Raw genomic sequence first — 16,143 nt, 5'->3', positions numbered from 1 at the left:
ACTTTTCTAAGTACCTAATATGCCTTAACTCATTCAATCATAACTTCAGTCTTCTGAGTTATAATTATCATCTCCATTTTATAAATAGGGATATTAAGGCAGAGAGCTGTTAAGTAATGTGTCCAAGGTCACACAGCTAGTAAGAGGCAGAGCTTGGAATATGAACTCAGGGAGTCTGGCTCTAGAATTTCTACTCTCAAACATTATGGAATATCCTTAAAAGCTTTTGATAGCCTCCACGTCAAAGGATGAACTAATAATCTGGGTAGCCCCAATCTGCCTTTACAAATTCTTCTTGCAAATTGCCCTAGCCACTAGCAAAATTACTATTTGTCAATCCACAAAGACATTATATACTTTCATAATAATATGCACCTAAATGAAACACTATTCCTTTAGCCATTTAATTATCTCCTCCTTATCAGCCAAGATTCAGTTTGAATGGCACCACCCTGATGAAGCCAAGACCAATTCCCCTTGGTAGAATAAATCATAGCACCTTATTTTGTGGGTACATGTGTATAAATTCCAAGATCATTTCCCTTTGAGACTGTAAATCTTTCAAAAACAACGATTTTTTATTCCATTTATCTCTACAGTAGAATGACTGGCAATGATATAACTTGTCATGCTCTGAATGATAGCTGTGTCAAAAACCCAGTGCTTTCAAAACTTACATAATAAAATATTTACAAAGGGATGGGGGATGGGAGACAAATGTTATAACACAATAACAATTTCTCAAGGGAATTTTTTGAAGTATTTTTAATATTGTACATGTAACTCTATAAAACTTCAACTGTACTATGCAAATCCAGTGTTTAATTAAATCTGGCTTTTGCTCAAAAGCACTGAGTTTCCAATTCTTATCACAACCATCATTATCATCAGCACAGCATTTCTTACATATCTTCCCTTATTCATTCTGTTATTTCTTTATTTATACAAATATTAATTGATCATCTATTAACAACTGATAACCTATTCAGTGATCACCTACTTGCAAAACAGGTACTTCCAAACACTGAACTAGGTACATATGATAAAATGGTCAAGGAAAAAAGGCATAATTTCTGATCTCACAGTCCAGAGTCTAGTACGGGAAAACAGACATTAGTCAAACCATCATATAAATGAGTTTGTACAAAAGTTCATTTATCTGACCTAAATTCATGGTCAGGGCAGGCTTCACTGAGAACTGCTTCATACTCAAACCTGAGTATGCAGATATACTTACTAGGCAGACAGAATAGCATGTGCAAAAACCCTATGACAAGAACGAGCAGGAAACATGAGAGGAAATGAAAGATGGCTAGTCACTGGTAGGAATCAATTAAACAAGCAGCTGTGCTGTAGAGTATTTTTGTTTTCTCAACAGGCTGCAATATAAACAATAGAAGTTGGCTTACTCCAAATCATGTTCTCTAATAGATCACAGCACATCCAATTCCCATTATGAAAACTTGCACTGTAGCAGGCAACGTAAATATTCACACATTTCACCACAGAGATAATATGTTAACTCCTATAAGGTATATGCACTTGTATAATCTGAAAAATTCTGAACATATCTGAGCATTTTGCTTTTGACAATGGTGGAGTAGGTTGCTTCAAACCAGTCTTTCCCTGAGAACCACTAGAAAAGCAAAACAAAAAGTAATCTGTTTAAAACAACTGAAGAACTTTCAAGACAGTGAGAATTTGCAGGGCTGGGACCTAGAAGAAACAGGTGGGGCCAGACTTTAGACTCGTTTTCCCCTAGAATCATTCGTAGATTGTAAAAACACTAGCTGAGAGGCTGAGAAGCTAAGCAGAGCTTTCCACACTTCTTTGGGTGGGGACACGAAAATTCAATTCAGAGCCTGGCTAGGAGGAATAGCTCCAGTAAACACACTGGGAAGCTGGAGGGAATCTAAAGGACTACTACTTTTACCCTAGGTAAAAGGTAAACCAGAAATAGACCAGGCCACAAAAGGAAAGAAGAATAGCTTCAGTCTTCTCAATCTGACTATACTGAGGTAATCTGGGCTACCTAGTATCATTAGCCTAGCCGCATGCCAGTAAAATTGTCCCAAAAGGTTTTAGCAAAAGTAAATCTTATCAGCAAGAAGACTCCAAAATTCAAATTATCCTATCATTTTTCATATGAAATGTCTAAAAAAAAAAAAAACCCCATCAAGATCTGACTGAAAACTAAGATTTTAAAATGGCAACAGAAATAGACCCCTAATAGATTCAGATAATGGTGTTAGCAGAAAAGTTTTTTTTTTTTTTAATGATCCATACTTTTGACCAGATTTAACAGCTTTATTTATTTATTTATTTTTTGGCTGTGCTGGGTCTTTGTTGCTGCACGTGTGCTTTCTCTAGTTGTGGCAAGCGGGGCCTACTCCTTGTGGTGCGCGAGCTTCTCATCGTGGTGGCTTCTCTTGTTGTAGAGCACAGGCTCTAGGCGTGCGAGCTCAGCAGTTGTGGCTCGCAGGCTCTAGAACTCAGGCTCAGTAGTTGTGGTGCACGGGCTTAGTTGCTCCGCAGCATGTGGGATCTTTCCGGACCAGGGCTCGAACCTGTGTCCCCTGCATTGGCAGGCAGATTCTTAACCACTGCAAAACCAGGAAATCCCAGAAAACAGTTTTAAAATAAGTTAATTTAATGTGTTAAAAGGATTTTTTAAAATGAAGAATTTTAGCAAACAACACTAAAAACATGGAAAACAGAGAACTGAAAAATACAATTTTAAAAACAGAAATTGAGAAATTGATGGATGAGTTTAACAATAGGTTAGATACAGCTGATGAAAGAACCAATGACCCAGAAGATAGGAAAGAAGAAAATACACTGAAGCCCAAAAAGACACAAGTATGGGAAACACAGAAAAGAGTGTGAAAATATTATGAAACATGAAGAAAAGATCCAAAATTCATGTAACTGGAGTCCCAGAAAGGAAGGCGAGAACATATGAGAAAGAAAAGATATTTAAAGACCTAATAGTTTAAAACTTTAAAAAACTGATCAATGACATCAAGCCACAGATTCAAGAAGATCTACAAACTCCCAAGCAAAACAAATACAAAGAAAACCACACTTAGGCAAATCAAAGTAAAGGGGGAGGTTGGAGGGACAGAAACAAAGAGACAGAAACAGCCACAAACAGACCTTAAAAGCAGCCAGAAAAATTAAAAAATATATTAACTTTAAGAATAACAGTAAGGGGCTTCCCTGGTGGCGCAGTGGTTGGGAGTCCGCCTACCAATGCAGGGGACATGGGTTCGGGCCCTGGTCCGGGAAGATCCCACATGCCTCAGAGCAACTGAGCCCGTGGGCCACGGCTGCTGAGCCTGCGCTCTAGAGCCACAACTACTGAAGCCCGTGCGCCTGGAGCCTGCGCGCCGCAACTGGAGAGAGCCTGCGCTCAGCAACAGAGACCCAACACAGCCAAAAATAATTTAAAAAAAAAAAAAAGAGTAACAGTAAGATATAGCTGGCTTCTTTAAATAAATAATGGAAGCCAAAAGACAACAAAATGATATCCTCAGAGTGCTGGGAACAGGGGAAATGCCAAAATAGAACTCTGTATCTGGCAAAAAAAAAAAAAAATACCCTTCAGAAATGAAGGCAAAATAGACACATTTTTAGCCAAACAGAATCAGAAAATTTGTCACCAGGGAACACTGAAGAGACTTCTTCAAGTAGAAGGAAAAGAGGGATTCCAGATACAGCTTGGATATGCACCAAAAAAATGAAATATAATGAACGGGTTAAATATGTAACTCTAAATGAATACTGACTAAATAAAATAATGACAGTATTTTGTGGAATTTAAAATATTACAATGCACAACAATACATAATTGGGAAGGGTAGTAAATGAAGTTAAAGTGTTCTAAAACACTCTCGTTGATTAGGAAATGGAAAAAGTTCTCATTTACTTTAGACTTCAAAACATGAAAGATGCATGTGGTAATCTCTGAGATAACCACTAGAAAGACAGTAAGAGTATATATAGTCATTCCTTGGTATCTGTAGGGGATTGGTTCCAGGACCCTGAGAGGATACCAAAATCTGAGGATGCGCAAGTCCCTTATATAAAATGGCATAGCATTTGCATATAACCCACACACATCCTCTCATATACTTTAAATCATCCTTAGATTACTTATAATACATAATAAAATGTAAATGCTATGTAAATAGTTGCTGGCATGCAGTAAATTCAAGCTTTGCTTTTGGGAATTTTCTGGAATTTTTTTTCCTGGATATTTTCAACCTACAGTTGGTTGAATCCACGGGTACAAAACCCGCGGACACGAAGAGCCACCTGTACAGCTAACAAGCTAACAGAGGGGAAAATGTTTTAATAAATAATCCAAATTAGATTTAAAAAAATAAAACCTAATTATAAGATGATTATAGAGGATATATCTGACATATGGGGATATAGAAAGAATAAGCATAAAAGCATGGAGAAAGATATCTTTTGTAAAACACAAACCAAAAGAAAGCTTGTGTGGCTATATTGTACCATAGAAAACTTTGATGCATGAGATAGATATATATAGATATGGATAAGAATATAGTGGGATATTTCATTACAATAAAAGTTCAATTCACCAGGAAGGCACAGCAATTCTAAATCTGAATGCACCTGGTAACACCTAAGTCAGGTATCTTTTCCTGAAAAGCAGATATTCTGTGCAAAACCCTAACCAGAAACTTGTTTTCCAATATTTTAAATAAGAAAAATTATGTTACATATCAACTGATAACCCCCAATCACTTCTCTTTGAAAATTTAACTAAACATAGAAAATGTCCATTTATCATAGTAAATTATCATGGTTAGGATGTAAAATGCACACTATATGACTTCATATGCAATAACTTTCTCCCTGTCTTTGTTTTCCTTCTCCACAATTTAACATTTTCTCAACATGTTTGGGGCATTCTACAAATTTAAGCAAAATCAAGGACCAAATATGAAAGGCAATTAGAAATTTAATCAAAACAAACACATATGGCAGATAATAGCTCAAAAGCTTACAATACTGTAACATCTTTCTCATTGCCAGAAACATCAGAGATGCATATTCCCTTTGTTGACACTAAGCAAATGTTTCAAAATGTCTACATGTGCTTCTAATGTTCAACAAATTACATCTGGAAGGTAATTTGTGACTTTCCCCCATAGACCAGTTTGCTAAAATATTGTACTGAATTTTACAGATTAAAAACTACTTTTTCTAAATAAACTTAAACTAAGAAACTAGAGTATGGTATATAAAGCCAACATGAAAAGAACTACGTGAAGTCCACAATTCTAGTAAGTTGATTTTAACACAGCTTTCTCAGTAAAGGAGAAAGGAACAAGCACACCAAAACAAGGAACAAGCAGACTAGAAGAAACGGAACAGATTTGAACTTTACAATTAACAACCTAACTGACATATAGAACATTAAACCTAACAAATGCAGAAAATACATTCTTTGTAAGTACGTAAAAAACATTTACCAAAAGTGACCACATGCTGGACCAAAACTAAGTGTTAACAAATTTCAAAGGACAGACATGTTTCTCTGAGCTCAAACTGAGCTATGAATTAATAACAACAATATAACTAGAAAATCCTTATATATGTGAAAATTAAGAAATAAACTTCTAAATAGCCCATGGGTCAAAGAAGAAATCACAGTGAAAATTAGAAAAAAGTTTTAATGGAATGCTATTAAAACACTTCCTATTAAAATGTATAGGATGCAGCTGAAACTATTCTTAAGAGGAAAAATTTTAGCTTTAAAATACATATACACTTGAAAGGCCAAAAACCAATGTTCTAAGCAACCATCTGAAAGAGTAACAAAAGGAACAAACTAAACCCCAAAACAGTACAAATGATGAAATAAAGGTAAGAGCAAAAAGTAATAAAATAGAAAACAAACATACAACAGAGATCAACAAAGCCAAAAGTTAGTTTTTTGAAAAATAAAAATTGATGAAGTCCTGAAAAGAGTAATGGAGGAAAAAAGGAAGCAATCCAAAACATATCTGGCCCCAAAGGTCTTAGATAAAGGAATCTGGACTGTCCTATACATATATTTATCACGCAAAGATTAATATCAATACAATAACCAACAAAAATCTGACAGTACAGTAAATTATTTACTGGCATGAAATTAAATTGGCATGTAGGACTCTAACCACCACCTCCTGTATTTCCAGCTTACAGACTCTAATAACCTAATTCCAACAACCTTTTGATCCCACTAGGTCCCACAATTTATTAAGCCTACTATGTTTTCACTGTCCCTCACCCACTCTATGTTTCTTACATGCCTCCTTATCCAGTTTAATTTTCATATATCCTTAGTCCCTTGGCTCCCACTCTCCCTCCTCCCGCCACATTTCCTGGGAGAAAACTCACCCCTGAGGAGGGCCTGCTCCTATGTAGCTGAATATGGCTGAAAAATAAACAACCATGCTAACTAGGCTAATTAATCTGACAAAATTCATGAAGGTCATGGACCTCAAACCTTAAATATTCCCTTCATACTGCCCAGTAATCTTCCATTTCCCAATCTCCTAGTTGATTATTTAATACCATATTCTATCTCCTCACATCTGCAATACCCGTCCTTAATCCTCACTTTCAGCTGATAACTTTGCTACCTATTCTACTGACAGGAAAAAAAAAGCCATCAGAAGAGAAGCTCCTCAAATTCCTGCCATCACAACTATCAACCCACCAGCATCTGTCTCATATACTCTGCCTTCCTTCCTTTTAAGATCTTGGCTCCAACAATTCTTCTTTTCTTTCCTTCAATGTCAATTTTTTCTTCCATACTGAAGAGTTCCCAGTGGCACAAAAGAAAAAAAAAAAAAAAAGATGCTATTATTTCACTTACCTAAAACAAAACACAGAAAACAAACAAAAAATCTTGATCCTGAGAGAAATTTAAAATATACTAAATAACAAATTCACATTTGCAGATTCTCAGAGTTTCAATTTTGTAAAGATGTCAATTCTCCCCAAATTAATCTGGAGATTCAATACAATCTTAATCAAAATACCAGCAGGTTTTCTTTTACTATATGCAGAAACTGACAATATTACTCTAAAATCCATTTGGAAATACAAACGTATAAGAATAGTGAAGGCTACCTTGAAGGGTAAAGCTTAAAGACTCACATACCATCATTTACCAGACTTATTATAAAGCTATAGTAATTAAGATGGTGTGCCCCAAGAGAAAACTCAAAGCTAACAGAAGGAAAGAAATAATAAACAGCAGAACAGAGATAGAGAATAGAAAAACAGTGTAAAAAAATCAATAAAACCAGAAGTTGGTTTTGAAAAAGGTTAAAAAAAATGACAAACCTTTAGCTAGATGGATTAAGAAAGAGAGAAGACTCAAATAACTTACATCAGAATTGAAAGTGGGGATATTACTTACCAGAAATAAATATGATAGTAGCAGAGTACTGTAACAATAGTATGCCAACAAATGGAATAACCTAGATAAAATGGACAAATTCCTAGAAACACAAAACCTACCAATACTGGGAGGGAGGGAGGGAGGAAAAGCTGAATAGATCTACAACTAGTAAGGAGATTGAATAAGTAATCAAAAATCTCCTGAAAAAGAAAAATACTCAACCTGATGGCTTCACTGGTGGGTTCTACCAAAGATTTAAAGAAGAACTAACACCAATCCTTCTCAAACTCTTCCCAAAAACTGAAGAGGAAGAAACGCTTACTAAAGTCAGCTTTGTCCAGATAACAAACCAAAGACAGTACACGAAAAGTACAGATCAATATCCCTATGAACAATGATGCAAAAATCCTGAACAAAATACCAGCAAACTAAATTCACTGGCATAGCAAAAGGACTGTACACCATGACCAAGTGGGATTTATTGCTGGAGTGCAAGAATAGTTCAACATACTAAAATTAATCAATGTGATACGCCACCTTAAGAGAACGAAGGAGAAAAACCACATAACCATCTCAATTGATGCAGAAAAAGGATGTGACAAAACACACTACCCTTTTATGATAAAAACATCCAACTAGGAAAAGAAAGAAACTACCTCAACTTAATAAAAATATATAATAGAAAAACCCCACAGCTTACACCATACTCAACAGTGTAAGACTGAAAGCTTTTCCTCTAAGATCAGGAACAAGACAAGGATGACTGATTTCACCACTTCTAAAACAAACAAAAAGCATCCAAACTGTAAAGGAAGAAGTATAATTATCTGTCTGAAGATGACATGATCATATATGCAGAATCCCCTAAAGATTCCACAAAAAAACATTGTTAGAATAAATAAATTCATCAAAATACTAGGATACAAGTCAACACACAAAAATCAGCTGCATTTCTATTCACTAACAGTCTGAAATAGTAAAATAATTCCATTTACAATAGCATCAAAAAGAATAAAATACTCAGGAATAAACTTTAGTCAAGGAAGTGAAAGACTTCCACGTTGAAAACTAAAAAAGATGGATAAAGAAATTAAAGCAGACACAATAGACATCCCACGTTTACAGACTGAAAGACAATTTTGTTAACCTGTCAATACAAATTCAATGCAATCCCTATCAAAATCCCAACGATTTTTTTTGCAGAAATAGGAAAAGCCATCCAAAAATTCATATGGAATATCAAGAAACAACAGCCAAAACAATACTGAAAAGGAAGAAACTGGAAAACTCACACTCCCTAATGTCAAATTTTTCTACAAAGCTACAGTAATCAAAACAGTATACTACGGGCATAAAGACAGACAATAACAGACAAATGGAACAGAACAGAGAGCCCAGAAATAAATCCATGTATACATGGTCAAATGTCAAAAAGTGTCAATGGACACTATCAACAGAGTAAAACAGCAACCCACAGAATGGGTGAAAATAATTATAAATTACATATCTGATAAGAAATTAATAGCCAGAATATATAAAGAACCCTTAAAACTCCACAACAAAAAATAAACAAGCCAATTTTAAAAATAGGCAAAGGACTTGAATAGACACTTCTCTAAAGATATACAAATGGCCAATAAGCACATGAAAAGATGCTCAACATGACTAATCATTTGGCAAATGCATATCAAAACCACGAGATACCACTTCACACCCATTTGGATAGCTATTTTATGAAACAAATACAAAAGAAAAATAAAAAACAGAAAATTAGTGTTAAGGTACATGTGGAAAAACTGGAACCCCTATGCATTGTTTTGGGGAATCTAAAATGGTACACCTGCTGTGGAAAAACGTATGGTGGTTACTTAAAAACTTAAATATAGAATTACTACTTGATCCAGCAATTCTACTTCTAGGTATACACACAAAAGAACTGAAAGCAAGGACTCGAATAACATATTTGTACACCAACGTTCATAGGAGCATTATTCACAATAGTCAAAAGATAGAAACAACCCAAATGTCCACTGGCAAATGAACAAAGAAGCAAAATGTGGTATATATATGTATACAATGGAATATTTTTCAGCCTTAAAAAAAGAAATCCTATCACAAACTACAACAAGAATGAACTTTGAAAATATTATGCTAATAAGCCAGTTGCAGAAAGACAAATACTATGTAATTCCACTTATATGAGATTCCTAGAGTAGTCAAATTCAGAGACAGAAAGTAAAATGCGAGTTGCCAGAGATGGGGAGGGATAGGGAGTAGAAGAACGAATGGGGAGTTAGTGTTTAATGGGTACAGAGTTTCAGTATGGAATGATGAAAAAGTTCTGGAGATGCCCTGTGGTGATCACTGCTCAGCAATGTGAATTTATTTTAATGCCACTGGACTGAATACTTAAAAATGGTTAAAATGGTAAGTACTATGCTATGTATATTTTACCACAATTTAAAAGAATACAAATACTCCCCACAAAAGTATGTACATACCTTCAAAATGATTACAGTATTCAGATTCTATTAATTCAATCTAACCACTGACTCTAGGTCAAATGAGTACTGATTTTTCTGTACAATGAGTTTTACTGGAAATGGCAACATTTAAAACCTACCTTTAGAACTAAAACCTATCTTTAGCAAACACAGATGGGCATTTTTTTCACAGAGAAAGTAATATATATCCTAGAGGGGGAAAAAGGAATCTCTAATTAAATCCCAAGGCCTCTATCTGTATTCAAGCAATGTTAATACAGTAAAAAAATTAATTTAAACTGAACTTTCAGTTAACTGAAAAAAATTTTTAGTATGTCATTTTATTAAAAGCAGGAACTAGATTTTCAAAAAGATTTCCTATAATAACTATAAATGGAATATAACCTTTAAAAACTGTGAATCACAATGTTGCACACCTGAAAATTATATAATATTGTAAAACAACTATACCTCAGTAACAAATTTTTTAAAGAAATTTTGAAAAATTCCCAGTCTGGGCTCTACTGTCTTAATTTAAGAGATATCACAGAATTTGGCACGCAGACTCAGACCACACTAACACTGATCACAGATGTTCAGTCTTTTAAAATCAATTAAAATCAATTTTATTTACTGTTTTAAAGAACTCTGTTGCTTAAGTAAATAAATATTTTAAGAGCATGGACTTTAAACAGAAGGTGAACCTTTACTTTTTAAACTTGGCCCTTATTAACACCAATCTTTGAGTTCATCAGAACACCCCATTTTGGTGATGCTGGTAAATCAATTATTTATTAATTTTTTTCAAAAGTTACTAAAATAAACTTTGTAATAAAAGTAACTATGTACAATCAACAACTGAACCTTTTTAATAGATAAACAGGTATCTATCAAGAGAAAATCTTTAATGATTCATTACCTCCTTAAAAGGCAGGAGCGGGGGGGGGGGACACGACTTCCCCAGTGGCCCAGTGGTAAAGAATCCGCCTTCCAATGCAAGGAACTCAGGTTCGACCCCGGTCGGGGAACTAAGATCCCACACACCACAGGGCAACTAAGCCCGCGCGCCACAATTACTGAGCCCACGCACCACAACTACTGAGTCCACGTGCCGCAACTACAGAGTCCACATGCTCTGGAGCCCGCACGCCACAACTAGAGAGAGAAAACCCGCGTACCACAACTAGACAGAGAAAACCCGCACACCACAACTAGAGAGAAGCCCGCGTACCACAACTAGAGAGAAGCCCATGTGCCACAACAACGATCCCATGTGCTGCAACTAAGACCCAACACAGCCAAAAATTAAATAAATAAGTAAATAATAAAATGCTTAAAAATAAATAAATAAAAGAGGGGAACTTAAGAATTCAATTTTGGATATAATAAACTTGAGATAGTCAGGGATCATTATGTTGGAAATGTCAAAAAGGAAGCTAGATATAACACTCAGACCTTAGAGCAAAAAATACACTTTGGGGAATCTTGTGAGAAACAATGTGCTCACCTAGGGATAAAATGTAAAATGAAGAGGGAGAGCAAAACCCCCAAGGAACATTTATTATTATTGTTGCAAATGAATAGCCCCAAACTATCCTTAAGACATAAGGCTTTAAACAACTTGGCCAACATTAAAAAAATTTTTCAAACAGAAATCTTTCAGCCTCCCTTGAAAAAAACCATTCTACTTTCAAGAATTTATTCTAAGGAAGTAATAAGACAATGACAAAAATATATATACATATATGGATGTTCATCCCAATGCACCCAAAACAGTGAAAACATAGAGGGAAAAGACTATAAGCATATAGGCATGACCTGTCTATATAATAAAATACCACAGCCATTAAAAACATTGAACATTTTATAACAATGTTCACAATATAATGTTGTGGGTAGAAAATATATAATTCTAGTAGTATTTTTAAAATTTTGTAAGTATGGTGTGCACAGATACAAGATGGCACTGTATATTCATGTTACCGAAATTAATAAACTGTGGACAGTTTTTAAAAATTATTTTCATTTTATTTTTTCCAAAATAAACATCACTGTGATAAGGAAAAAAGTTATTACACACAACAAAAAACTAATGGCCACTTTTAAAATTAGTCAGAAAATTAAAATCCTGAAAGATAGAAAGCATGAACTTTAAACATTACTGAAACGTTCCTTCTACTTTAGCATTTTGTGCAATTTCCAATTACTTTTTCTTCATAACTTGCTTGCAATTTCAAAGCATTATTTGACTGAGAAGGTCTATGACAAGTGAAGTGAGAAAATGTGGGTCCTAGCTCCAGACAATGTCACTAAAGTAGCTGCACAACCTTTGGTACATGACAGTTTCTAAGAAAAAGTGACTTTTTATAACAGGAAAATTGAAATTATACATGCTATAAGTACTACACAAGGCTAGAATAAAATACTGTGCATATGCAAATATTTGAGGAAAAGTGATTATTACTACTAACAAATATATTTTTAAGCATGGTATAATGTGTTACATTAATATTTATGATTAGAAAATGAGTACTTTATTTACTGTGTGTCCACTATTTCACATATTTATTCCCTTAAAATGTATTTATACCTTTTTTGCACATACAATAGAAATCAAGAGAAAAAAATTAAATTAAAAACATTATCTTGTAGCTAATTTTCAATAACTGAATGTCAAATTAGTATCTAAGATTATACCTTATAAAAAAGCAAATTAAGGAACTTCTCTGGTGGTCCAGCAATAAACACTCCGTGCTCCCGAGATTGGTTCAAGATGGTGGAGTACAAGGAAGTACTTTCACTCCCTCTTGCGAGAGCACCGGAATCACAACTAACTGCTGAATGCTGAATAATCATCAACAGGAAGACACTGGAATGCACCAAAAAAGATACCCCACATCCAAAGACAAAGAAGAAGCCACAATGAGATGGTAGGAGGGGCGCAATCACAATAAAATCAAATCCCATAACTGCTGGGTGGGTGACTCACAAACTGGAGAACACTTATACCACAGAAGTCCATCCACTGGAGTGAAGGTTCTGAGCCCCACATCAGGCTTCCCAACCTGGGGATCCAGCAACAGGAGGAGGAATTCCTAGAGAATCAGACTTTGAAAGCTAGCAGGATTTGATTGCAGGACTTCCACAGGACTGCGGAAAAGAGACTCCACTATTGGAGGGCACACACAAAGTAGCGTGTGCACTGGGACCCAGAGGAAGAAGCAGTGACCCCACAGGAGACTGAACCAGACCTACCTGCTAGTGTTGGAGGATCTCCTGCAGAGGCAGGGGGTGGCTGTGTCTCACCGTGAGGACAAGGACACTGGCAGCAGAAGTTCTGGGAAATACTCCTTGGTGTGAGCCCTTCCAGAGTCTGCCATTAGCCCCACCGAAGAGCCCTGGTAGGCTCCAGTGTTGGGTCGCCTCAGGCCAAACAATCAACAGGAAGGGAACCCAGCCACACCCAACAGGAGACAAGTGGATTAAAGTTTTAATGAGCTCTGCCCACCAGAGCGACAGCCAGCTCTACCCACCACCAGTCCTTCCCATCAGGAAACTTGCACAAGCCTCTCAGATAGCCTCATCCACCAGAGGGCAGACAGCAGAAGCAAGAAGAACTACAATCCTGCAGCCTGTGGAACAAAAACCACATTCCCAGAAAGAGAGACAAGACGAAAAGGCAGAGGGCTATGTACCAGATGAAGGAACAAGAAAAAGCCCCAGAAAAACAACTAAATTAAGTGGAGGTAGGCAACCTTCCAGAAAACGAATTCAGAATAATGACAGTGAAGATGATCCAGAACCTCGGAAAAAGAATGGAGGCAAAGATCAAAAAGATGCAAGAAATGTTTAAAAAAGATGTAGAAGAATTAAAGAACAAACAGAGATGAACAATAAATAACTGAAATGAAAACTACACTAGAAGGAATCAATAGCAGAATAACTGAGGCAAAAGAATGGGTAAGTGACCTGGAAGACAGAATGGTGGAATTCACTGCTGTGGAACAGAATAAAGAAAAAAGAATGAAAAGAAATGAAGACAGCCTAAGAGAACTCTGGGACAACATTAAACTCAACAACATTCACATTATATGGGTCCCAGAAGGAGAAGAGAGAAAGGACCAGAGAAAATATCTGAAGAGATAATAGTGGAAAACTTCCCTAAAATGGGAAAGGAAATAGCCACCCAAGTCCAGGAAGCGCAGACAGTCCCATACAGGATAAACCCAAGGAGAAACACGCCGAGACACATAGTAATCAAACTGGCAGAAATTAAGTACAAAGAAAACTTACTGAAAGCAGCAAGGGAAAAACGACAAATAACATACAAGGGAACTCCCATAAGGTTAACAGCTGATTTCTCAGCAGAAACTCTACAAGCCAGAAGGGAGTGGCATGACACATTTAAAGTGATGAAAGGGAAGAAACTACAACCAAGATTACCCGGCAAGGATCTCATTCACATTCGATGGAGAAATCAAAAGCTTTACAGACAAGCAAAAGCTAACAGAATTCAGCACCACCAAAACAGCTCTACAACACATGCTAAAGGAACTTCTCTAACTGGGAAACACAAGAGAAGAAAAGGACCTACAAAAACAAACTCAAAACAATTAAGAAAATGGTCATAGAACATACATACCAATAATTACCTTAAACGTGAATGGATTAAATGCTCCAACCAAAAGACACAGGTTTGCTGAATGGATACAAAAACAAAACCCATATATATGCTGTCTACAAGAGACCCACTTCAGACCTAGGGACACATACAGACTGAAAATGAGGGGATGGAAAAAGATATTCCATGCAAATGGAAATCAAAAGAAAGCTGGAGTAGCAATACTCATATCAGATAAAACAGACTTTAAAATAAAGAAAGTTACAAGAGACAAGGAAGGACACTACATAATGATCAAGGGATCAATCCAAGAAGAAGATAATTGTTATATCTTCTTCTTGGATTGATCCCTTGATCATCGCATCATACGCAGATCAATCAGTGTGATACACCATATGAACAAATTGAAGAATAAAAACCATATGATCATCTCAATAGATAAGAACAAGCTACTGACAAAATTCAACACCCATTTATGATAAAAACTCTCCAAAATGGGCATAGAGGGAACCTACTTCAACATAATAAAGGCCATATACAACAAACCCACAGCAAACATCATTCTCAATGGTGAAAAACTGAAAGCATTTCCTCTAAGATCAGGAACGAGACAAGGTTGAGCCCTCTCACCACTATTATTCAACATAGTTTTGGAAGTTTTCGCCACAGCAATCAGAGAAGAAAAAGAAATAAAAGGAATCCAACTCAGAAAAGAAGAAGTAAAACTGTCACTGTTTGCAGATGACATGATACTATACATAGAGAATCCTAAAGATGCCACCAGAAAACTGCTAGAGCTAATCAATGAATCTGGTAAAGTTGCAGGATAAAAATTAATGCACAGAAATCTCTTGCATTCCTCTGCACTAATGATGAAAAATCTGAATGAGAAATTAAGGAAACACTCCCACTTACCACTGGAACAAAAAGAATAAAATACCTAGGAATTAACCTACCTGGGGAGAGAAAAGACCTGTATGCAGAAAACTGTAAGACACTGATGAAAGAAATTAAAGATGATACCAACAGATGGAGAGATATACCATGTTCTTGGATTGGAAGAATCAACATTGTGAAAATGACTATACGACCCAAAGCAATGTACAGATTCAATGCAATCCCTATCAAATTACCAATGGCATTGTTTACAGAACTAGAACAAAAACTCTTAAAATTTGTATGGAAACACAAAAGACCCCGAATAGCCAAAGCAGTCTTGAGGGAAAAAAATGGAGCTGGAGGAATCAGACTCTCTGACTTCAGACTATACAACAAAGCTACAGTAATCAAGACAATATGGTACTGGCACAAAAACAGAAATATAGATCAATGGAACAGAAAGCCCAGAGATAAACCCATGCACGTATGGTCAACTAATCTATGACAAAGGAGGCAAGGATATACAATGGAGAAAAGACAGTCTCTTCAATAAGGGAACACTGGACAGCTACATGTAAAAGAACAAAATTAGAACACTCCCTAACACCATACACTAAAATAAACTCAAAATGGATTAGAGACCTAAATGTAAGACCGGACACTATATAACTCTTAGAGGAAAACATAGGAAGAACACTCTTTGACATAAATCACAGCAAGATCTTTTTTGA

At 35.9% G+C, this 16,143-nt stretch overlaps 1 protein-coding gene across 5 annotated transcripts in view; it reads right to left on the bottom strand.

Moving 5' to 3' along the window:
- The window catches only part of MEF2A (myocyte enhancer factor 2A), a 176,316-nt gene that overhangs the window by 99,352 nt on the left and 60,821 nt on the right, over positions 1–16,143 (bottom strand). The gene's annotated exons all lie outside the window — the stretch shown is intronic.

Source organism: Eubalaena glacialis, chromosome 2 (genome assembly GCF_028564815.1).
Source record: "Eubalaena glacialis isolate mEubGla1 chromosome 2, mEubGla1.1.hap2.+ XY, whole genome shotgun sequence".
In the NCBI taxonomy this organism is placed as follows: Eukaryota; Metazoa; Chordata; class Mammalia; order Artiodactyla; family Balaenidae; genus Eubalaena; species Eubalaena glacialis.
The sequence above is the reverse complement of the archived record's forward strand: the minus strand, read 5'-3'. Positions and strand labels throughout refer to the sequence as shown.